Source organism: Zalophus californianus, chromosome 3 (assembly GCF_009762305.2).
Source record: "Zalophus californianus isolate mZalCal1 chromosome 3, mZalCal1.pri.v2, whole genome shotgun sequence".
In the NCBI taxonomy this organism is placed as follows: Eukaryota; Metazoa; Chordata; class Mammalia; order Carnivora; family Otariidae; genus Zalophus; species Zalophus californianus.
Window position 1 is genome coordinate 182,672,185 of NC_045597.1, and position 24,053 is coordinate 182,696,237.

Below are 24,053 nucleotides of genomic sequence, written 5' to 3' on the forward strand. Positions count from 1 at the left end.
TTTTTCAGAAGGGAAAAAAAACAGCTTAGATGGAATAATGAATGACAATAATGTAATAATGTTTTTCATGAAAATCAAATCTGATCAGGAAAGTAACAGCACAGGCTTCTAGAAATCATGGAGGTACCTATGCCACCATTGGCTAAGGAAAATCTAGATTAGAGAAGTCATAGCTTTTTCTTCTGTATCTACCAAGGAGATGTGGTCCCTATGAAACTCTAGAATGTGTGACAAAATCTTGAAATAATGCAAGTGTGGTATTTCAACCAAAAGATGAGGGGCAATGTGCCCAAGTCCAACAAGAGAAGAAAGAGATGCAAAAATACAGCAAAAAGAATAAGGCTGATGATCCCAACACTGAACTTTATTTATTTTTATTGATTTTTTTTTTTAGGTAGGCTAAATGAGAGATAGACACAATCTAAGATGTGTGAAGACATTAGAAGTGTCTCTGAAGTAAGAGAAATCTGTGTTTGAAACCAGTTTCCATTAGTTTTCCTTTTGTGACTTTGAGTAAGGTTTACTTAACTTCTTTCCATTTGTTTCATTTTACCTGTCGAAGAAGCAGGAGGAGCAAAAAGAAAGTAAAGGCATGAAAAAAAGAATGAAGGATTGTAATAACATATTTAGCAGATTCTTAGAAAATAAAATACATTCTCTTAATATTAGTCATTAACAATATCAATATTATCAATTAGCATTAATATAATTATTAGAGGAAAATCCTTTTCCAGTTTAGTTTTACACACCTCATGACGTCTAGCATATAAAACGTACTCAAGTCATACTGGCTGAATGAGGGTATATATATATTTTGTTTCATTTATAAAAAGTCAAGAAGGACAAGAGTATGCTCAGAATTAAAATAAAAAACAAAAAACAAACAAAAAAACAAAAAAACTTTTGGGCTACACCAGAAATGAAACTTGAAGATGAGAAGGGCTTTCTTAAAAAAAAAAGGATGTGGTAAAGACGGTGGCAAAGTAGAAAGTACAGGTAGGTAACAAAGAAAGAATAATACTATGGGAAACTACACACAATACAATATGTGTAAAATAGGAATTGATAAATTAGAGCAGGTGTTCATAATATTCAGTTCATGATCTGGCCTCAAGGGCCTGTGAGCCTCCTGAAATTGCATGCCGTGTTTGTAAATGAGAAAGAAGCCATCAGGATATATGAGTCATATAAGGAACACTTTTTAGAGAATGAGCAACTCAGAAAGGTCACTTAGAGAACAAAGGGAGTGAGAGAAAAGTTCCGCTTAATGGAGGGGTGTTGTTTGGAATGTTTAACTGTGAGTGGTAGCAAATATGAAGCTCTCAAATGTAAAACAAAGGGAATTATGATCTTAAGGATGAAAAGCATCTGCCTTTTACCTCTCTTTGAAGAGAGCAGAAATTATTAAGTTTTGGAGTCTGGAAAATTGTCAGGAGATGAATTAGCTAAAAGGGTGAAGCTCACTGGAAGCAGAAGAAAAGGGGAAAAAATGGGAAGAGAACAAAAATGAAAAATTGTCAGGTATGTGAGAAACGAACATGCAGTTGATAGAGAATGGAAAATAAACCTTATAAGGAATTTTTTAACATAAAAAACAAATAAAAAGCAAATAAACACTTATTGGGAGAAAATAAAACATTGGCTCTTAAAAGTATGATATAGTACATACGAAGCATTACCTATAGTTTGCTTCTTGTATGTGTTAGCTCGGAATGTGTTTTGCTGGAAGAGATCTACAAATAAAAATAGTCATTTTAAATAACTGACATTATCTTAACTACTCTAGCATATTAATCACTACTTACTGAAACTTTTAAAAAATTATAATGCCTAATAACTATATTGCTCAACCCTTAGTATTCTCTAGAGTATCAGAGCCTCAAAGCCCCTGTAGCCACTAACATACACAATGTTAGTGATATTGACTTAAACTGTTTATTTTCTGAGAAATAAATCTATCGCACTTAGGAACCAGTTGAGAGAAAATAGAATCTTGCAACTGATCTCTGTACCTAATAATCATATATTAGCTTTCTGTGCATTAAAAAAACATCATTTTTAGCATTTCAGCCATTCTTACCTTTCAAACACTGAGTCCCACTTAAAGTATTGCAAGAATATATAAATGTATAAGATCCAAATTCGATCTCAGTTTTTTTTTTAAGATTTTATTTATTCATTTGACAAGGAGAGACACAGTGAGAGAAGGAACACAAGCAGGGGGAGTGGGAGAGGGAGAAGCAGTCTTCCCGCTGAGCAGGGAGCCCAATATGGGGCTTGATGCCAGGACCCCGGGATCATGACCTGAGTCGAAGGCAGACACTTAACAACTGAGCCACCCAAGCGCCCCTCAATCTCAGTTTAAACAATCTGTTCGGAGTCTGTGTCAAAGAGATTCTATTAAGTCACATGGGATTTTTTTGATTGTTAATCTTTTTTAAAACACTGATTATATTGCTATATGTTAAGATTTGAGTTGCAAGCAATCATGACCCTTAAATGTGTAGAAGAAAGAAGAGAAATATGGCTGATATAGATTAAGGGAATTCATCTATAAAATACAGCATTTCCATATACGTGGTAACTTTAAAGAATACGAAGGCGTACCAACTTCATTTCTACTGTAAAAACAAAGCCAGTTATAAAACATTGGTAAAAATTCAAAACCCTAGGGACTTTGCTAATATAATATTGGATTCCTGAAATAAGAGGAAAGTCCATTGGGAAACAATGCTGCTGGAAGACTTAGCCTCTGGAAAATCAATTTATATGAAGAATTAGAGCTTCAACTAAATAGAATTAGTCAAATACTGAGCCCAGGACCAGCTACAATAATCTGCAGATCTAGTGCAAGAGACATGTTGAGCCTTTTGTTCAAAAACATGAATTCCAATATGAGGACAGCAGAGCATAAGCCAAACCCAACACAGAGCCCTGTGTGATTGCATAGGCTGCAAGTCCATGAGGTGGGTCTTGCCCTTGACTCACTACATAAGCCTAGTCAGAGTTCTCTAGAACCAGGTGCCATGTCTCTTTACATGGTAACTGAGGCACCAATGAAAAATTCAAATTTCCATTATCAAAGAACTTAAGAACTACATTGAAAAAAAGATTTAATAACTGAATTATAATCTTTTTGTGTGTGTGTTACAGAAGAATCAAGTATCTAGATATGAATCTTTAGGTAGGCAAAAGATGAAAAATAAGATATTATGGGAACTTGCATCAGTTCTTGGCAGTGATGTGTAACCTTTTCCACTATAATCTTTTCCCACTATTGACAACAGTTGCCTAGTGAGTTGCCAGCTCCATGTGAAAGGCAGTATTTAGGAAGAGGGAGCTCTGCAGAGGCCAACCTTAAAAAGCCTTTGACTCCAAGATGATATAAAATATAAAATCTTGGACCTGAAGTTTCTGTGGTAGAATTTCAGGAAGAATATGAAGCCAGATAAAGATTCAAGGAAAAATTTTTAAAAAACATAAAATGAATTATCAAGTCCGAGGATAGAACTAGCATTTGCTTAAGCTGCGATTGATGACCATGAAGAGTTAATAAACAAGTCACTGTCTTCCCTTACATTTAAGTCCTTCTTTCATAAGTTGCCTGTGTTACATTTTAATAGAAAAGTGATCTCATTTCAAAATACAGTTTCATAGGCATATATTCATGGACACACATGCATACAATGCATATATTTTAATCCATGTGGCCACAACCAGGGCAGTTACCATCTGTTGCAGGCTACATCTGTCGGAAGGTGAGATTTTTAGTTACAAATAAAATTTTGGAACATCACATCTGGCAATCACAAAAGTAAATATAGAAATTACAAAATCCCCTTGAATTAGGAGGAATCTAACTAACCCCTACATAATGTCCTAAATTTAAGATATGAGCTCCTTTCATCTGAATAACCCACTCTTGTACAGAATTAATTAACATGGATTTGGCTGACTTCATGTTTATTACCTGAATACATCTTCATTTCTTCTAAATTTTAAAAATCAAAGTTGATTAGGAGAACTGTAAGGTAGTTGCAGTGATTTTTTTAAGATACCTTACTTCCCTCACCCACAGCCTATATTTTCCTGATTTAGAGTCTACACTGGATTTAAGGAATATCCATATTTATATGAAGATAAATATTGGCAACTCACATTTATCTACCACAGTACATCAGGAACTCTCTAAATACTCTCTTTGCATGATATTTTCTAATCTTCAAAATATTTCTGAGAGGGTACTGGTACGATTTCCATTTTACAAATCAGGAAACTGAGGTCTAGAGCATTATGGAACCAGCCCCAAATTCCACAGCTAGTGCATAATTTAAGAATCAGTTTTGGCTTTAATAAGGACCTAAATACACTCACTTAGACAAATGAGGGTTTATATTTTTCGCTTGCAGCAAGAAGTCTGAAGGTGAGTGTTACAGCTCAGGAACATCAACCGGAAGGTCTCCATGATTCTTTTGGTTATTAAATCATGTTGCAAGATGGTGACTCCAACCTTAGCAACAAGTTAGTATCCCAGGCCAGAAGGAAGAGTGAAGTGCCAATGGCTGAGCCAGCTCCTCTCTCAGGCAGCTTTCCCAGAAATCGCAGTCAACAAGTATCACTTAGATTTTATTGCCTGCCCTACTACAAATAAGTATAAGAAATGCAGAATTTTAACTTGTTATTGTTTTTGTTTTTGTGGTTTCTAAACTGGGCTTATTGCTGACCCATCAGAATCAGGCTTATTAGTGGGGCACCTGGGTGGCTCAGTTGGTTAAGTGGCAGACTCTTGATTTTGGCTCAGGTCATGATCTTAGGGTCCTGGGATCGAGGCCTGTGTCTGGTTCCGCATTTAGCAGAGAGAGAGAATTCTCTCTCTCCCTTTCCTTCTGCCTCTCTCCTTGCTCTCACACACTCTCTCTCTAAAATAAATAAATACATCTTTAAAAAATAAGTCAAGCAGAGAAAGTCATATGGTTTCACTTATTTGTGGAACATAAGGAATTGCATGGAGGACATTAGGAGAAGGAAGGGAAAAATGAAGGGAGGAAATCGGAGGAGGAGACGAACCATGAGAGACTATGGAATCTGAGAAACAAACTGAGGGCTCTAGAGGGGAGGGGGTGGGGGGATGCGTTAGCCGGGTGATGGGTATTAAGGAGGGCACGTACTGCATGGAGCATTGGGTGTTATATGAAAACAATGAATCATGGAACACTACATCAAAAACTAATGATGTACTGTGTGGTGACTAACATAACATAATAAAATTAAATTAAATTAAAAAAATAAGTCAGGCTTATTAGTAAGAAAGGAGAAAAAATGACTATTGAGTAGGAAACCATCACTCTGGCGAGGAGCTTGGAGCCATTTCTCTCTGCATTTTCCTACCTAGGAGAGAGTTTCAGCCAGAAGTGATAAGGAAGCTTCCATCTTCTTTCTTCACCTCTCCTCTGTCCTCCACTGGGATAAGAAAAGGGAAACCCTATTTGCTCACATTGCCTGTGGGGGCTTCTAAAGAAAATCTATTCCTCCTTTCTTTCTCTCCTCTCTTCTGTCCGAAAAAATGAGAGCTCATGAAACTGGATGTTAACTTGAATGTTTTCATCAAGGCAATATAGGGAGCAATAAGACAGGAAGTCTTATCAGTATTTCAAAGTAGGTGGCGGAGAAACAGTGAAAATAAAAAATATATAGGATACCACCCTGGGCACTTATATAAGATGACCAAGGTTGTGATGGTCAGAAGAGATTTTTTTTTTTTCCTTTCTAAAGAAATTCTTGAGAAATCAGTGGAGTACTGCCAGTTTATTATGCATCCAAACCCCTTTGCCCCTCATTGCAACACATAAGCTTCAACAGAGCCACTCAGACAGCGTGAGATGGATTCCAAGCGTCAGAGGGCATGCAGTGAGCATGAGCCTAACAAATACTAAGGACTTTAAAGGCAAGAATTTGTAGCTTTCAGCCGGAAACAGTGGGACAGGAAAAGAAATGGGAGGCCATGTTGACGTTATCTACAATTCTACAATAATGCGTGAGTCGTGCTCATGATCTAGAACGGGACCATAAAGACACAGCCACCTGACACTCCCTAAGAAGACCACCTGTAAGGATGATAGGACCGATAGGAGAGCTGATCTAAAACGACCACCAGAAATCAGAGGCTGACAGGAGTTCTGATGGCCCAGATCATGGAAAATACAGCTGAATATTCCAGAGGAAAAGTTGAGAAACTCAGGAAGGCCCCCATGATAGAAGGAGATGGGTTTGAATACCTGCCAAGAACATGAAGCCAGATCCACATGGCCACGTAGGTAAGAACCTTCCTCATCTCTTGACTTTCTCCTTTGCATCTCCCTCTGCGCTAATCCTGGTGACAATGGAAAAGGGAGCGGTGGGGAGATGAGCAATAGAGACAGTGGTTAGCTTTCTGAAAAGACTGGGGCTATAGGCTGCCAGCCTTAGGGGAGTGAAAAGAAAATCTTCCCCTAAATGAATATTACAGAAAATATTAATACATTATATCAAACAATAGCAATTACTAAATTGAAACTTGTTTGCTCACTTAAAGAGACCACAGGACCTATTTATTACCTATGACTGATCATAAAAAGCATTCATCCACCTGAGATTTCATGCCTGAGTTTCTATGGAAAGATCTTACTTCCACTAAGAAGACTTGAAGGCAGCAAGAGAGACAGAAGTGCATTGGCACTGGATTATCTCCTCCTTTTTGCTTCTTTATAGAAGTTATGCTCATCTTTTTGCTCTGTCTCTGAGAAAGAGAAGATGAGGCCCTCTCCGTCTTGCCCTACACTTGAGATCCCTCAGGAAATCACACGCATGGAATTCACCTGGAAAGTGACCACCTGACTATCATTAGGGCTGACAGTCCAATGGAGAATTCCATTGAGCTAAGCTGAATCATTCAGGACTCTTACCTGACCTAGAGAACACAGACCCAGTCAGCTTCCTTACACCTTACCCATAAACCCATAGACTAATACTTGTTTTTGCTACTCAAATGCCAAGAATGCCTTGTCGGGAAGAATGAACATAATCAAGGTCATGAGAACTATGGCAGAAGTGCACTAAGTTTTAGGACCCTTTCTTGAGGCTCCCAAATTAGAATCAATTGAGAAATAAACATAGCTTTTAAGCATAAGGAAAACACAATGTCAATAATCTAGCTGATTCGAGAATGCAGCTCTAAATGAGCTTGCTATTTTTTATCCCACATCAATCACCAGCATGAGAGCAGGACCGCCTAAGGCCTCCCTGAACATAGCCATGCTGACCTGGCCGCAAAGAGGGTAGAGAAGGGAAATGCCCTGCAGAGAGGAGAGGCTAGTTCTGAACGGGAAGGAGCCTGGGAGAGGCACTGAGTTCCTGCTGCCTGACTCATGGTAAGCACCTCATTCCTCCTGCCCTGGGCAAGGTGAGTGAAGACTGATATGCTGAAGTTTCTTTACTCAAAGTTTCATATTCCCTCCCCTTTTCAGAAACAGAACGTGGAGACTCCGCCAGCATCAATGTTTGAAGGTTGCAGAAAAGGCAGTGGGAGCTATAGTAGTTAAGAGCCTGGCCTCGGAGCTGTGCTGCCTGGGTGTCAATCCTGACTCTCTTCCCTCCTAGCTGGAGCACATTGTCTCTTCTTAACAGGAAGCTAATCAAATCTCTCTAGTAGGCTTGTTACAAAGATTAAATTAGTTAAGAAATATAAAGCATTTAGAATAGTGTCTAAAAGATACTAAGTACTCCGTATAGGTTAGTTATAATGCAATTATCTTATTCGAATGCTAAGCCATATTTCTCTGCATATGTGTATCTGTGCTTTGATTCATCTTTAAAATATTTTATAAATGCCAGCAAACCATCACATTTCTATTAATTTCGATTACCTTAAACATCATCACCTGGCTTCTTTATTTTCACCCAAGCTCAAGGAAGGAAATAAATTTAAGATAGAGAAAGAGAATGTGACATAACTTATGGGTACAGATTTTTTTTTTTTTTGTCCTTTTTGCTATTGTACCCAACAAGATTTGAATTTGCAGATATCTTGACTGGGTGATGAACTGTGAATAAAACTGAAAATTAAAACCACATAAAACAAGGCAAATTTTGAAGTTGGATAATAGTATCCAAATTCTCTATTTACGTACTTTTATTTAACTGCTTGTAGAGTCTTAAATAACTTTCTTCCAGAGCTGATGTTTAACCTCGACTGCAGACACATCAGGTGACCTGTGCCAAGGAGTGGGGAAATCCACACTACACTTGCTTTGAGAGGAAAACATCACCAAGACCATGTTTAAGGGCTTGTTGTGCTGAACTCTTGGTTGTGGAGGATTGGATCTTCTTTGGCACTCTTCAACTGCTCTTTATTCGACTTCTTGGTGTTCGTAAGAGGTAGCTTTCCAAGATCCCATACCACCCCCAAGCTTAATCTTGTGAACATCCATGTACATGCATGTACACAAACACACACATTCATACTACATGGACAATCGTTTGTATCATTGAAGAGGCGATAGACTGGTATTTTTTAAGAGGATGATTTTTAATGGACTTCACATAGGAAAAGAACATCAAGAGCCAAATCGAGTCCATCAGAGAAGCTGAAAATCAAACCCACTGAGCCAACAGCATCCAAGGCAAGATTGAGGCTTGCTGATGAAGTAAAGAGGAGGGACTCAGGAAACAAAATGTCTGGGTTTACTTAACCACTCTGTGCTGCAGTATGCTCATCTGCAAAATGGAGATACTAATAGGACCTACACCTGTATAATAGAAATAATAATAGAACCTACTACAGATGGTTGCTCTTCTTGTACATCTGTAAAAAAGTGACAATAACAGCACGTCTCATAGGATTGCCATGGAGATTAAAAGATTAATACCTACAAAGCACTTAGGAGGCTGGCATAGAGTGAGCATTAAGTAGGCATTCCCTGTGATTGCTATTATTGTCAAAGCCTCAAAAATGAGATTAGCACAGGATCAGTTCAGACATAAGCATACGGGGCTAGGGAGACCAGGTAATTGACATAGTAACAAGGGAGCAGAGAGATTCATCTTTGTGGACTGTTGAGTATGTAGCGTATGCCTCAGTCAGGCTGACCAAAGAACCATCAGCAAGGTGGACAGAATGATCTTATTTTGTTTTGTTTTTCTAAAAAGCCAAAGCATCTCTCCAGGGGAGATTTGGCCTGCAATGTTCAATGCCAAACCAAATGACTTAAAGTTAGCAGTGCTAAATGCCTTTGGTTCAGTCTATCTTAATATAAAGACTTTTTGCTCCAAGAATAAAGATTTTATTTAAAGTGAACCCTTTGAACTTTCACAGAACAAAGTGATTATATTCAGCAATCAGTAGCTCAGTTATGCCACTCACTGCCCTCCACAGCAAAACTTTATGGTACAAACTATAAATCCTCAACATCCCTACATTTCTTTATTGGTTATCTGTCTCATAGGTGTTGATATTACACACACACGCCCACCCACAAAAGTAGCTTCTCTTTTACCAATAATAAAATCAGAGATGTTAGCCACTCTTTATTAAATTATAAAAATGTATACCCACATTAATTTTAGCACATGATTTTTTTTTTCCAACAAAGGATACTCCCATTGATTCTCAATGACTTCTGTATAGGAAGACAAGATGTCTCCTCTTATCATATCATGTCTCTATTTCTGCAATTTTAGTTGCTCCATATATTCAGGTTTGGGTTTAACTTATTTCACATAACCATTAATGGAAGTTAAAGACAGTGTGACCAACTTTTAACTTGGAAATCTATTTGTAGTACCTCTATAATGTCTTAAACTCTAGCCAGACACATAGAGAGTTTTAAAAATTGCAGTGATTGTACAAGTACATGGCATTTTGCAAGCATTCTAAAAACTGCTTTCTAAATTAGTCATTTAGATAATAGGTGCTTTTCTCCTCATCAAATGTTTAAAAGTGGATTATTAATGGCATAAATAGGGGGCAAGGTGCAGAGAAAGAATTGCTCTTTTTGCCTTATTCATTAAATCAACTAATTAGTAATTTTTATTTTTTTGTTTTTTACTTAATACATTTTAGGTAAGGTTATCATTTTTTTTTTTGTCACAAATGGAAAGACAAACCAGAAGAGGGAATAACCTTGAGCCCTACATCATATTTATTATCCTCACTGGTGAAGTAAGTGCGTGAGTGAGTGAAGAGGTGTGAAATTCCAGCTGAGAAAAATACGCTGTTTGAAGTGCTGACATAGAGACTACAATTACAAAAAGAAAATATATATACACATACATATGTGTATGTATATATATATATATATTTATATGATTGCTGACATTTAAAAATCATTTATATAAAGGAAAACTAGGTGTGTAATTATGTCATCATCTACGTGGCTCACTGTTTCCACTAGTCCAAATAAAGAGTATGTATTTTAAAATATAATTCAATTAGCAGCCACAGCAATCTAAGTGATCAATTATAGAAATAAAGAAAATGACAACTCAGTAGGAAATGAATACATTTTTATAGTCTCATTTGTCACTACATCATGATTATGATTTTACTGTAGACTTATAAATTCACTGATTCAGGTTAGTTAATAGTTTCAGACTTAGTTTTATGTGTGATTTGAGAGTTTCTACATCCCTGATGGATTTATAGAGCAGATATATTTAATAAAAATTTGGAAAATTTAAACTCACAGAGAAAATATGCATCATCTTGAGATACCCCGACGCTTTGATATCATTAAAACATCTTAATGACGTTGATTGACAAAAATGCATGTCAGTGAAAGTAAGATCTTTTTTATGAAATTGTCACTTGATAGTAACTTAAGAAAAAATAACGACTGTTGACAAGAAAATAACGATTATTTTTTTTAAGATTTTATTTATTTATTTGACAGAGAGAGAGACAGCAAGAGAGGGAACATAAGCAGGGGCAGAGGGAGAGGGACAAGCAGGCTACCTGCAGAGCAGGGAGCCCGATGTGGGGCTCAATCCCAGGACGCTGGGATCATGACATGACCCAAAGGCAGACGCTTAACCAACTGAGCCACCCAGGTGCCCCCAAAATAACATGATTTAAAAGGCTTTGTGAGAATATAAAAACAACAAGTATGAATGTGAGACCATTAACCAGACCAATGGAAGACCAGGTTCATTTTCTAGCAAATAAATATTTTGGGTACATCTGGTATGTGGTCTCCAGCATGTAAGGAGCACAGAGGTTGTCACTTAAATCCTCACAAGAGGAAAAAATCCTGAGCAACCTAAAAATCTAGAACTCTTCTTAGATCTGCCAGAGAATTCAAGTCACACAATAGGTATATATCCCTAAACTGGAGAACTAGGTGGATACAGAGAATCACAACCTACCTGAACAGAAACCCAGGAGCAGAAACCTTTATGGGATCCAGTACTAGAGTAGAAAAATCTAAATTATGATTAACAAATTTCTGGATGCTTGATGGAGACAAGGCTGAGAGTTAAAAATCCCATGGAGGCCCAGTCTTGTAGGAGCCCCACGCTTTTGTGGATTTCACCTGCAGGAACCCTACCAGGTTTTCATAGTGAAGATCTGAGAAAAAAATCTCCTTGTGTTTCCAAAAGGATGGGGGCAGGGTAGACATTCGGAAATATGTTCAGAGCATTCTGTTCTTAGTAAAGTCTGTCCTCAGGGTCACCTGGGTGGTGCAGTTGGCTAAGTGGCTCACTCTTGGTTTTGGCTCAGGTCATGATCTCAGGGTCATGAGATTGAACCCCACCTCAAGGCTCTACACTCAGTGAGGAGTCAGCTTGAGATTCCTTCTGCCCCTCCTGCTCTTGCGTGCTTTCTCTCTCTAAAATAAATAAATAAATCTTTTAAAATAAAATAAATAAATAAAGGCTGTCCTCAAGAGGAAATATTTTACCAGAGCTTAACCTACTAGAGTTTTATCAGAGTCTAACTGACCTAGGGGGAGGGAAATCTCCAGCTCCAGCCCCCTATAGCCATCCTGTCCACCTAAGAAGGGTGGAGAAGGGGGAATGAGAAGTACTCACAGCCCAGACACACAGGCTTGCCCACTAAGAGGCAGACCTAGCAAGGGCTAGAGAATCCCTCCCCACACACACCCCATTGTCACATCAAGAAAGGCCTATCTGTATATCACCCTTCTCAACAAGAAAACAAACAACCTATTCAGAAATGGGCAAAAGATCTGAACAGACAGTTTCCCCAAGAAGATATACAGATAGCTAATAAGCATATGAAAAGGTGTTGGCCATCTGAGCATTAAGAAATTGCAAATTAAACCATCAGATACCACTCTGCACGTATTACAATGCTGAAAATCCAAAACACTAACAGTGTTAGTATCAGGAGGAGTGAATGGGTATCTGAGAACTCTGTACTTTCCACTCAATTTTTCTATAAGCCTAAAGCTGCTCATAAAAAAAATAAATAACAGTCTACCATTTAAATAAATTAATTAATAAATACAGCAAAATCTTTTGAGAGTGCAGAAAAAAAGGGGAAAAAAACAATAGCTTAAAATTTTAAAAAATGCACATAAATATAGATAGATGATAGAGATAGAAACTTTACTATCCTTTTTTTTTCAATTTTTAAAAAGATTTTATTTATTTATTTTGTGAAAGGGAGAGCACAAGCAGGGGGAACGGCAGGCAGAGCAGGCAGAGGGAGAAGCAGGCTCTCTGCTGAACAGGGAGCCTGATGCAGAACTTGATCTCAGGACCCTGGGATCATGACTTGAGCCAAAGGCAAACACTAATCTTAACCAACTGAGCCACCGAGGCGTTCCTCCATTGTTCCCATTTTAAACATTTTTAGCATGAATAATAATACTGGAACTTTTGCTTTTCCTTACTTACGTGAAAGTATTTTTCATGTACATCTGTTTGAAAATAAATCCATTTATTAGGGTCTTCTAATGTTTATTCATAAAAATATAAATGATTCATATTCTCTTGTATTTAAATTGGGCTAGATTCAACATTTTAAAAAAAATTGAGCATTTTTATATAGTTCATCTCTGTTTGAAACAAATCCTACTACTACAGTTTCTGTATCCAACATAATGTGTCTGGCTTATTCCTTTTAATATTTTAAATAATGAAGTTGTTTAGGATTTAGGTTTTTCCCATTAGTTACAACTAACTGACAATGAGAAATGTAGTAAAATATGATGTGGTTTAAAAGGTACTAATTAAGCTATAAGTGACAACATCGTGACTCTGAAGCGCATGAGTCATTAGTAATTCTAGTTGAAGTACTTTTTGGTCAGCACAATCGCGCCGTCATCCTAACGGAAGTAGCATCTCATCAGTCTGGAATTACCTAGGTGTGGCTCTGCCCAAAGGCAGAAGAATGGACTGATTGATCTCTGGGAGGTTCTTCCCACCCTGGAGTCTCAGACGGCTAAAACTTGCAATTGAAATAAGCTTACCGCAGTCCCCTCTGCCCTTGATCCCTCTTCTTCCATCCATTATTAAGTGATACCGTGACTCTTGCACTTTCCAACCCCTTTCAAGTTGATGCCTGTCAGGATTCAGGATCTTCACTGGAGACTCCTTCCGTTTAACAGTAATTCAAGTGTTGATTCAGCAGGATGCAGACGAGGTGAAAGAGGGTATACAATGTGAGCACACTGAGAAATTTTAAATTCCATCTAGTGAATCCATTTCCTTAACATAAATCAAAGGGATTAAGACAGGGAAAGCTCTCAGCTTAGAATGCACATTAAAAAATAAAAGTCTAATTACTATGTTCCATGGAGCTGTCACATATATAATGTGTATATATGGATATACATATGCACATTATATATACACACACACATATGTATACACGTTGCATATACATATATATACACATATATATATAAAATGTGCATATATATATCCATATATATGAATATTTACATAGACCTACCCTAATTTGGAGCCTCAATGTCATTTACAGAATCTGCTGAATGAGAAGGATGGCACTCATAGTTGAAGGAGACCATACCGCAAGCAAAATGGCAGTAACTCAGGAAGGTAGCCAATGGGAAGAGGCAGTGTTTTTTCAAATACAAAATGCCATTTTATATATATGTGTGTGTGTGTGTGTGTGTGTGTGTGTGTGTGTGTGTGTGTGTATATATATGTATGGTATATATATGTATGGTGTGTATATATATATGGTATATAATGTACATACAATATGTATATTGTATTTATAATGTATATTAATGATATAATTATTATGTGATATATTAATCTCCATAATTTTACCCACCCTACCTTCTATCTATTACCTCTTTTTAGAGCTGACTCACTGATCTTTATGTCCATATTTGCACATTTAGTTTTCATGTTGCTCTTCAAATAATTACAATAGCTATTATTTATTATTATTATTAGCAATATTCTTATATACTATTATATTACCCTTCAAGGATAGTTTTGATATTTATTTTGATCTGTATTTACTGTTCTATAAATATAATGAGGAGATGATAGGAGGAGGAAGATAGAACACACTCAGATTTTCTCTACCTCTCATGTCCCCTAAGTATAGCCCTGATATAACCAGTCCTTTGGTCTATTTCACCATGCCACATTACCCTAACGTGAAATGTCACAGTCCCCTCTGCAGATTTTTCCCCCTGGAGGAAGACACAATCCTTTAATGAATCTTGGATTTTCTTCATCCAGTTTCCCATCAGTGACATCGACCCCAGAATCCCAGCCTGTAATATGTCTGTCTACTCAGTTGCAGGAGATGCTCTCCACGTCCACTGCTCAATTTTGCAAGGCGTCCTGTGAACTACCATCAGCTTTTACTTCTTAAAAGTCAACTTAGTAAATCTTATGCTTCCAGAATCATTTGTGGGATAGAGCTAGAGAAAGAAAGCAGTTCTGTGCAGGGGATATTTACAATTAACAGCCATGGCCTTGATGGGAATTGCTGTCACTTTCAGCTGAGCCATAAGTAGCCAACAGCTTACATGGCCAATGCAGAGCATCCTCTTTTGCTTTGGAACATTCCAACCCACGGCTTCCCACTTCAGCACATGCTGGGAGGCTGAGATATTTAAGCAGATGACAGGAAAGTGATAAAGACAGAAAGAAGAACTTAGAACAAATCGTGTAAATAAACCTGTATTTCCCTCCCATCTTCCCTTCTTTTCTTCCTTCTGTCCAAATTTCCTTCCTTCCTTCCTAATTCTTCCTTCTTATCTTTTAAATCAAAAGATTGTATTTTCAAAGTCCAGTAAAATAAAACAGACATAAACATATTTTCAAAAGCAGAATTCTGGCCATCTATTAGAAATCTCTACCTTGTCTGTGCTATAATGGAGAAAAAGGGTACATGAAGGAAGATGCACAATATCATGTGTTTCAAGGAGCAGCCTAAAAATTAGTGTTTTGAATGAACTTCTTATTTGGTCAATGACTTCTTGCCACCAACTTCTTCAAGACCCACATGTTCATCTGCATGACAAGAGAAAGAGAAGAGACTTGGAAATCACCAGGGAATAAGAATTTTGTGAGCATTCTCCCAGCATAATAACCTCTATGACATTCAAACCACAATGTGCTAACCCTTACCTATAATGTCCAAGTTTCTGGCCTCTGTGTGTTTTATAACCAATACCTGGAATTGTCTTTCTGCCTTCTCTCCACCCCCATCGATCCATCAACTGTACAGCTCATCTCCAAACTTATTTCCATGTTTCAATTTAGATGTTTTCTCCATTTTAGTTCTTCACATGTTTGAATTGTTCTTGTTTCCCGTTTCTATATCTCTTTTGGTAGGATAGTTGCTGAAACTTACTGGAATGTTGTTTTGTAATGGTGTTAAATTAATCCTGAATTTGTGGTTTGTTTATAGTATAAAATGTAATGTCCTTAAGTTTAAAAGAATTTATTCTACTTTTTTTTTTCTATGCATACTCCCTGCAAAGCATGGAGTACAATGCTGGGCACTAGATAAAAAGTGGTAAATAACCATTGTTCATTAGGAAATGTAAGATACATGGCACCAGCATCCATCTTCTGTCACATTACCGTTAATCTCAGTTATAATACTAGGAAAAAGCAGGGAATAGGAATTCAATTTTATAGCTGAAAGTAAGATGTTGTTTTGTTAGACGTGCAAAAAGCTCATTTCTGAAACAAAGCAAAATAAAGCAAAGCAAAACAAGACTATTGCTATCCACCAGTCACCTGCCCTTTATGAAACATTTGATATTTGTGGCCCCTAGAATTCAATTCTAAAGCAATATAGAAAATAAGTGATCAGGATCCCACCAACTTTAGTAAAGTGCAAGTTGTGAATTCCAGAGTAGAAGTTTGGAGCCCATAAAAAACCATAGATATTTCACCTTTCCATTTCAAGGATCTTCAGACTCTACCCATTAGTTTTTGCCACTCTGCTTTTAAATATGTATAGGCTTCTCCAATATAGAAAAAGAAAAATACCTTGAGTCCTTGTATTGGTCAGCTTGGGCTGCAATAACAAAATGCCATAGACTCAATGCTTAAACAAAGGAATTTATTTCTCTTAGTTCCTGGGGCTGGGAAGTTCAAGATCAAGGTGCCGACTGATTTGATTTCCCAGTGAGGGCTCTATTCCTGGCTTCCAGATGTCTGCCTTCTTGCCATGCCCTTATATGGAGAAGAGAGAGAGAGAAAGGAAGCTAGCTAGCTCTCTGGAGTCTCTTCTTATAAGAACACTAATTTCTTATTAGAAAGCTCCACCCTCATGACCTCATCTAAACCTAATGACCTCCCTAAGGCCCGATTTCCAAATACCACCACATTGGGGGTGAGGGCTTTAACATACGAATTCTGGGTGAAAGGACACAATTCAGTCCATTGCAGCCCTGTTACTCTATTAAATAACACATTCTTCAGTGTAGAAATCCCTGGTGAAGGCTGACACCAATATAGTGCTTGTTGTGTGCCAGTGATCACTGCAAGTCCTCCACACATGTACCTCCTTTAAGATCCACAGCAACTGTTTGAGGTAGTTACTATGATCTTGCCCATTTTGTGGAGGTGGAAATTTATGAATAGAAAAGATTAGCAACTTTCCTTGGGGTCATATAGTCAGCAAGTGACAAAGCCAAGTTTCAAGCTCAGCCACATTGTCTCCAAAATCTTCAGAGCTCTAAAATCCCCATCTTAAAGGGATAGGTACACATCTCTTCTTCATAACCTTCAACACTATGTTAGGACTTCACAATTAGAGGTGCAGTTGCTTTGAAAAACAGTCTGATAGTTCCTCAAATGATTAAACATAAAGTTATTGTATGACCCAGCAATTTCACTCCTAGATATATACCCAAGAGAATGACAACATATGTTCACACCAAAACTTGTACATGGATGTTTATGGCAGCATTATTCATAATAGTCAAAAGACTGAAAAAAATCCAAATGTCCATTAACTAATGAATGGATATTAAAATGTGGTTTATTTATCCATACAGTGGAATATTATTCAGCTATGGAAAAGAACACAGTACTGATACATGACAAAACATGGATGAATCCTAAAAACATTAAGCTAATTGAGAGAAGCCAGCCACAAAAGACCACATATTACATGTATCTATTCATATGAAATATTCAGAACAGGGAAATCTACAGAAACACTAAGTGGATCAATGGCTGCCTAGGATGAGAAGAGGGGGGTGAACATTTAGGGGAATGATAGCTAAAACATATGGAATTTCTTTTTAGGGTGATGAAAATGTTCTAAAATTGACTGTGGTAATAGTTGCACATATCTGTGAATATACTAAAAGGCATTGAATTGTAAACTTTAAATGGGTGAATTGTATGATATGTGAACTATATTTCAATAAAGCTGTTAAAAAAAAAAGATTTTACTGTTTGATATCTACACACTCCATAGAATCTATTCTAGAAATTCAGTCTCCTACACACGAGCATGCTCTTTGCTCTCTTTTTTGCTGGACACCACACTCTCCTCTGGCATTGTATGGTGCTTCCATTTCTCTCTTACTTTTTCTTTCCTCCATACTCCTCCTCTCACCCACTCCTTACACCTTTTTTCCCTTTCTTTTGTATCTTTGATGCTAGATGCATGAGCTTCTTAAGCATGAGTCCTGACCTCTGTTCTTCTCTTGACTAGAGTTTTTTTAGATTTTTAGAAAAGATTTATTTATTTATTTTAGAGAGAACATGACTCGGGGAAGGGTCATACAGAGAGGGAGAGATTCTCAAGCAGGCTCCTCACTGAGTGAAAAGCCTGAGGTGGCGCTCAGTCCAAAGACTGAGATCATGACCTGAGCAGAAATCAAGAGTCGGATGCTCAACCGACTAAGCCACACAGATGTCCGTTTTTGTAAGTTTAGGTTAATGAATTTTTTCACCTGAACTAAAACCTCAAAGTCAGTGAGGAACTATGAATGAATGTATTTAAATAGATGACCGAACATGGTGACTTAACTCCCCAGGCCTTTTGGTCTTGGACAAATCACTTTATATTATCGGGTATCAGGTTCCTCATGTGTAAAATGTAGCAAAGATTACATATGCCCACACCACATCATAGATTATTGGGAATATTAAGTAGACAATACACAAAGGGAGAACTCTTTATAAACATTGAAGTACCATGTAAACATAAATGGTACTACATAAATGGTACTATATAAATTTTATCAGTGTGCCTAAAATGTAATTTTTTATCTTAAGTTACTATAATTTGTCTCCCATCACTTTTTCTCTTTCCAAAAATGAAATCTTGCCACCATTGATAATGCCGCTTTTATTTCTTCATGTATACATTAACTCAATTATTCAATCACCCAACATATATTTATTCAGTCCCCACTATATCTACCTCTCCTAAGAATGCTGCTAAGTATAGGATATGCATGGTATATAAAATGACCTACCTTGGTCCTTTACAGAGCTAACATAGTGGAAACAGAAAATACACAGAGAGAATGTGATATGTATAATCACAGTGTACATGGGAGCCAAAAGGTAAATTATCTAATCCAGATTTGCTGCTGAATAAATTATGAGAGATGGTCTTCCAAAAGTGTGAACATATGCTCTGAGTTTAAAAAGATAGCTTGCTATTAGCAGGCCATTTAAGTTTGTAAGTTTTCAATACAGAAAAACAACCTGTGTCTGGGTATGGAGTAGTATTACCATGGTGTGGACTGTATCAGTCACCTATATCAGACAGTCCAGGTTATGCCTTGTAACAAATAGTCCTCAAATATCAGTGTGTTACATCTACAAAGCTTTATTTCTCATTTACATTATTCTCTATGAATACTTGGCTAAGGGGCTCTGATCACTCTAGTTGCTTTAGAACCCAGGCTAACAGACCACTGTCTCAAATATTGGTGATTCCCATGCTAAGGGACAAGTGAAGCATCATGGATAGGTCATTAAGTCTTTAGCCCAAACTGACATCTATGACTTCTACTTATGAATCATTGGCTAAACCTAATCATATAATACTCCTCAGAACTCAATATTGCTAGAAAATGCATTCTTATCTGAGGCCTTAGGAGGGAAAATTCAGAAATAATTTCCTGTGCAGAGACTGTTCAGGAAAATCCAAAAAGTTTGACCACTCTAAAAAGTATATAATGTTCTAAAGTTATAGCTTTAAATGTGTAAGCCCCATTTGCAAACAAATAAACCACATTTCTTTATAGTAACATTTAAAAATTGAAAATATTATGCTGTATACATACACATTAAATCCTGTGTAAAATAGATTTAAAGTCATAGAACTAAGGTGCACCTAAGAGTCTCAGTCAGTTAAGTGTCTGACTTCAGCTCAGGTCATGATCTCAGGGTCCTGGGATTGAGCCCCACATTGGGCTCCCTGCTCAGTGGGGAGTCTGCTTTTCTCCCTCTCCCTCTGCCCCTGCCCTCACTCGTGCCTTGTGTCTCACTGTCTCTCTCAAATAAATAAATAAAATCTTTAAAAAAAAGTCATAGAACTATAGTTAAAAGACATTTAATGCCAAAATATATTTCTATTTAAATGCTACTGGGATTAACAACTACTAAATAAACCTATGAGTGATATTTAGAAATACTTAGCTAATGTAAAAAGTCTTTATAAAAAAATCTCATGATTGATCGGCTTGATGGGGATGAATACAATGCCAGTTATCTCTAGAAAAACATGTTCTAGCTAGGGTTTGAATACTAGCAGGTCATAGTTCAAAAAGTATACTGGGACTGCAGGATTATATGTGACAAAATCTGAGAATGATAAATTACCTACAGCTATAATCAAATAACCCTCTATGGCAACAGCAGAAAAGAATCATGTATTTTCTTCCTTACTAGGAAGACTATGTCATCTAATACAATGAACATCAGCTTTAGCATTAGATATATGGTTTTAAACTCCCCTTATGCCCTTTGTGGCATAAACCTGTTTGTTAGCTACTTCTCTGAGACTCCATTTCATATCTGTAATACAGAGATAATAATGGTAATCTCGGGATTACAGGGATTAAATGTGATAATAGCACGTAGGAGTGCCTAATGATCCTACAGAATAGACAATAAATAGCAATACCTCTTCCTTCTAGTCTCTTCTTGAGATTATGTATATTTTTCTTTTAAACATGAGCTGATTTTCAAAAAGTGAAGTAACTAGAGCTCCTTAGCAAGGCTACTTCTATCAGATTAGTGTCTGGGTCAAATTTATTACCCTACCGCTGGGTTCCTGTTGCTCCAGGATTGGTCTTACTAAAGCTTACAGCAGCTATCCAGCCAAACACTGATCACCCACTATATACCAGAGAGGCACTGAGTTAAGCCAGTTCTAAAGATTGAAAATTAGAGTGACATGTACATCCTGGAGATGCTGAAATACTATTTCCAGAACAAACCCAAGCAAAAAATAAACATACAATAACTTTAGGCTCATTCTAAAACAGACTTCCTCAGATCACAGAGTTGAAGGCTTGGTCCAGGACACCTTTGAGACTATAATTTTTGCCAATGTTTGTTCCTTCTCAATCCTGTTTCCTCAGTTTCCCTGGTCTCAGTGGGGAGAAGAGCAGCAGCAGAAATTCCACTGTTCAAAATGTTCAATGTTTTGGTTTTAGGGGCATCTACAACTCTAACTCCATATCTGCCTCGCTCCCCAGGATACGATATTCTGGTTTTAATGAAATGAATGTAGTTCCTTACACTGAGGATGGGAATCCCATGGTAGAAGAGATTCTATATTGTAACACCCTGGCACGCATTTCATTTGGGTAACTTTTAAATTGTGACTAAGGAACTTAGGGTCAAAGGTAATAAGAATTTATGACTTTGAGCCATGTTGGTGGCATAGCAAGACACCAAGCACTTGGTAATAGTGACTGAGAAAATAGCCATCAAAATCCCGGGATCTCTCATTGCAATGACAAATTCAAGAATGCATCTAACAGAAACATGTCTGAGGCACTTTATGAATACCCATTCTATTCTTAACACCTAACTACCAGGATTGTTAACTTTTCTAAAGAATCGATGTAACTTTATAGAAAAGCGTTTCACCAAGTAGAACTTTCTTTTCTTTATTGAAAAAAAAAATTAAAATACTGTCTTGGACAGAAACAGTCTTTTGACAAAACCTAACACATTTTATGTCTGCCACTTAAAATAGTTTAATTACTTCAGTAAGAAACCACACATCAACTTACTACTAGCCTGGGCGTCTGCATTGGGATATCTTCAGAAATGGTATCATTCATAATTTGGAAAATGAATAATTGTTTGAAATGTTTCAACATAGGCCCTTTAACAATTTTACTATATTAATTCAAATTTCATGATTACCTGATTCGATACCAGCTGGCTTTTGATCACAATGCCTTGTTAACTTCTATATTCATATTAGCTCATGCATGTAAGTCACTTGAAAAGACATGTTGTGTCACGGTTACCCCACAACAGGTATCAGCAGCCTAAGGCAAAGCCACAGACCAGTTCAGTGAAATAGTCAACATGATTCTCAGCATTGCCTTGGCCCCAGTGAAAGCTCAATACCTGGAGTAATTATCTAATTGTTTTTGTTTTTTTTTTTTATCTGAGAAAGAGAGAGAGCACAAGGGAGGAGGAGAGGGAGAAGCAGGCTCCCTGCTGAGCAAGAAGCCCAGTGTGGGACTTGATCCCAGGATCCCGGGAATCATGATTTGAGCCGAAGGCAGATGCTTAACGTACTGAGCCACCCAGGCACCCTGTCCAATTAGTTTTAAGAATAGTGAAAGTAAACAGGTACATCCTAACATGATTTGGCATGTACTCTCAGGATGAAATTTAGAATCTGGCTCATTTGGAAGAGACAAAAGTGAAAATTATGCAAGCCAGTAGATAGAAATGTTACACTCTGTCTCCCAGTCTACAGATTTGAATTCTTACAGGCAAATTTTTCATACGATTTGAACATTTTTTCACGTCCTTAACACAGATCTATTCCTGTGTCTGTTTTAAACATAAGAGAAGAGTATAGGAGAAAACAACTTTTTAAAAAAACTACTTAGAAGATGAATAGGAAGAATAGAAAAGGCTCTTCCTATTTAAGACAGAGAAATAAGCTTTAAATTTTCAGAGCTCCTGGAACCAATTAATAAATATTTATTTCCTGGCTGTGGGGCAATCTGTGGTAATTACTTATGTTTACATGGCTAACTTGATCAAATTTTATGTTCTCTTTCTAAGATAAATAGCATGCCCAGTGCTACAGCACACAAATAGGAGCCTTCCGAGAAGGAGAGTCCCTCAGATCACACTGTCCCCTTTGCTTCCAGCTCCCTGGTTTTTCATCTACCCTTCATAGTTTAACCCCACCCCCCTGTCCTCTGCTATCTATTACTTAAATATATCTCTGATTTCTGCTCTAAATCCTTCCATTCTTTTTCTACTCGTTTCCATTGGTGATTTTATCTAGTATCATGACTTCATATATCATGACTAATAATTCCCAAATCTACAAATCCAACTGGGATTTGTCTTAACAGTGAAAAGTCTTCTTGGCTCCTGCCTCATTTCATGCCCTAAACCAGGTTCCTCTTTCCTCATGCTTGTTCCTTATCCTCTGATTCTAATTCTTAGAAATAGTTTCAACATTCAGTGACCCAACAGGGAAATCTGTGAATTACATTTGAATGCTCCCTCTTTCACACTCTCCATAGCCAATCAACTACCCAGTAATGTCTGTACTACTTTCAAAATATTTCTGGAGTCAGTCCATTTGCCCTCTTGCTGTACTGCTTATTTTAGGCAAGTATGATTCCTTTTCTGGAATACTGAAAAACATGCTTCTAAAACTAATCCCTTTCTTAAATCCCTGCAATGGGCAGAATAATAGCCCCTCAAAGATGTCCCCGCCCTAATCTTTGGAATCTGTAAAGATGTTACCTCATGTGGCAAAAGGGACTTTGCAGATATGATTAAGGTTAAGAACCTTGAGTGGGGAAGAGTGTCCTTGATTATCCAGGTGGACCCAATCAAACTACATAAACATTTAAAAGCTGAGAACCTTTTCCAGAAATGTTCTGTCCATAAGAAAAGGACGTGTGTGTCACTGCTCAGAATGGGGGAAGGAATGTTGACAGGATCAGGACCCTGCCTCTTAAGTAGGATTTGACCCAGTTCCTGATTTTTTAATTGTATCTTCTTCCTCATTTCCAGAGTCACCTGATCTGGGGTAATTCTTCAAAGTGTTTCCTTCCAGATAACTTGGGATTTCTTTTCCTTGGCCTTTTACCACTCATCTTCCTGCTTTCAAGCACCCAAATTATCTCTTCTCTTACCTTGTTTCCCTTCTTTTTGTACTTGTAGATTTAGGCTTTTTGTTGTCAATATACTTATAGTATAATTTTAGAAGTTTTGGGGAGGAAATTTACCCAAATGTATATATTCAATCTGCCATCTTTAAACAAAGCCCTTCCCTCTTCAATTTTCTTTCTTGATCAAGCCTTTAAAAAAATCATTTTTTTTGTCTACTTGCTCCTTTCTGCACTGGCGGGTTT

At 37.3% G+C, this 24,053-nt stretch overlaps 1 long non-coding RNA gene across 3 annotated transcripts; it reads left to right on the forward strand.

Annotated features, from left to right (window-relative positions):
* The first annotated feature begins 5,865 nt into the window (after positions 1 to 5,865).
* On the forward strand, positions 5,866 to 17,868 carry LOC113920897. Of its 3 annotated transcripts, XR_003519423.2 has the most exons (4): positions 5,866 to 6,314; positions 7,503 to 7,683; positions 8,209 to 8,412; positions 13,985 to 17,868. It is a non-coding gene; the product is annotated as an uncharacterized LOC113920897 (long non-coding RNA). The 3 variants fall into 3 exon arrangements; XR_003519421.1 differs by lacking the exon at positions 13,985 to 17,868 and having other exon boundaries at positions 8,209 to 9,590; XR_003519422.1 differs by lacking the exons at positions 7,503 to 7,683; positions 13,985 to 17,868 and having other exon boundaries at positions 8,209 to 9,590.
* The last annotated feature ends 6,185 nt before the right edge of the window (positions 17,869 to 24,053 follow it).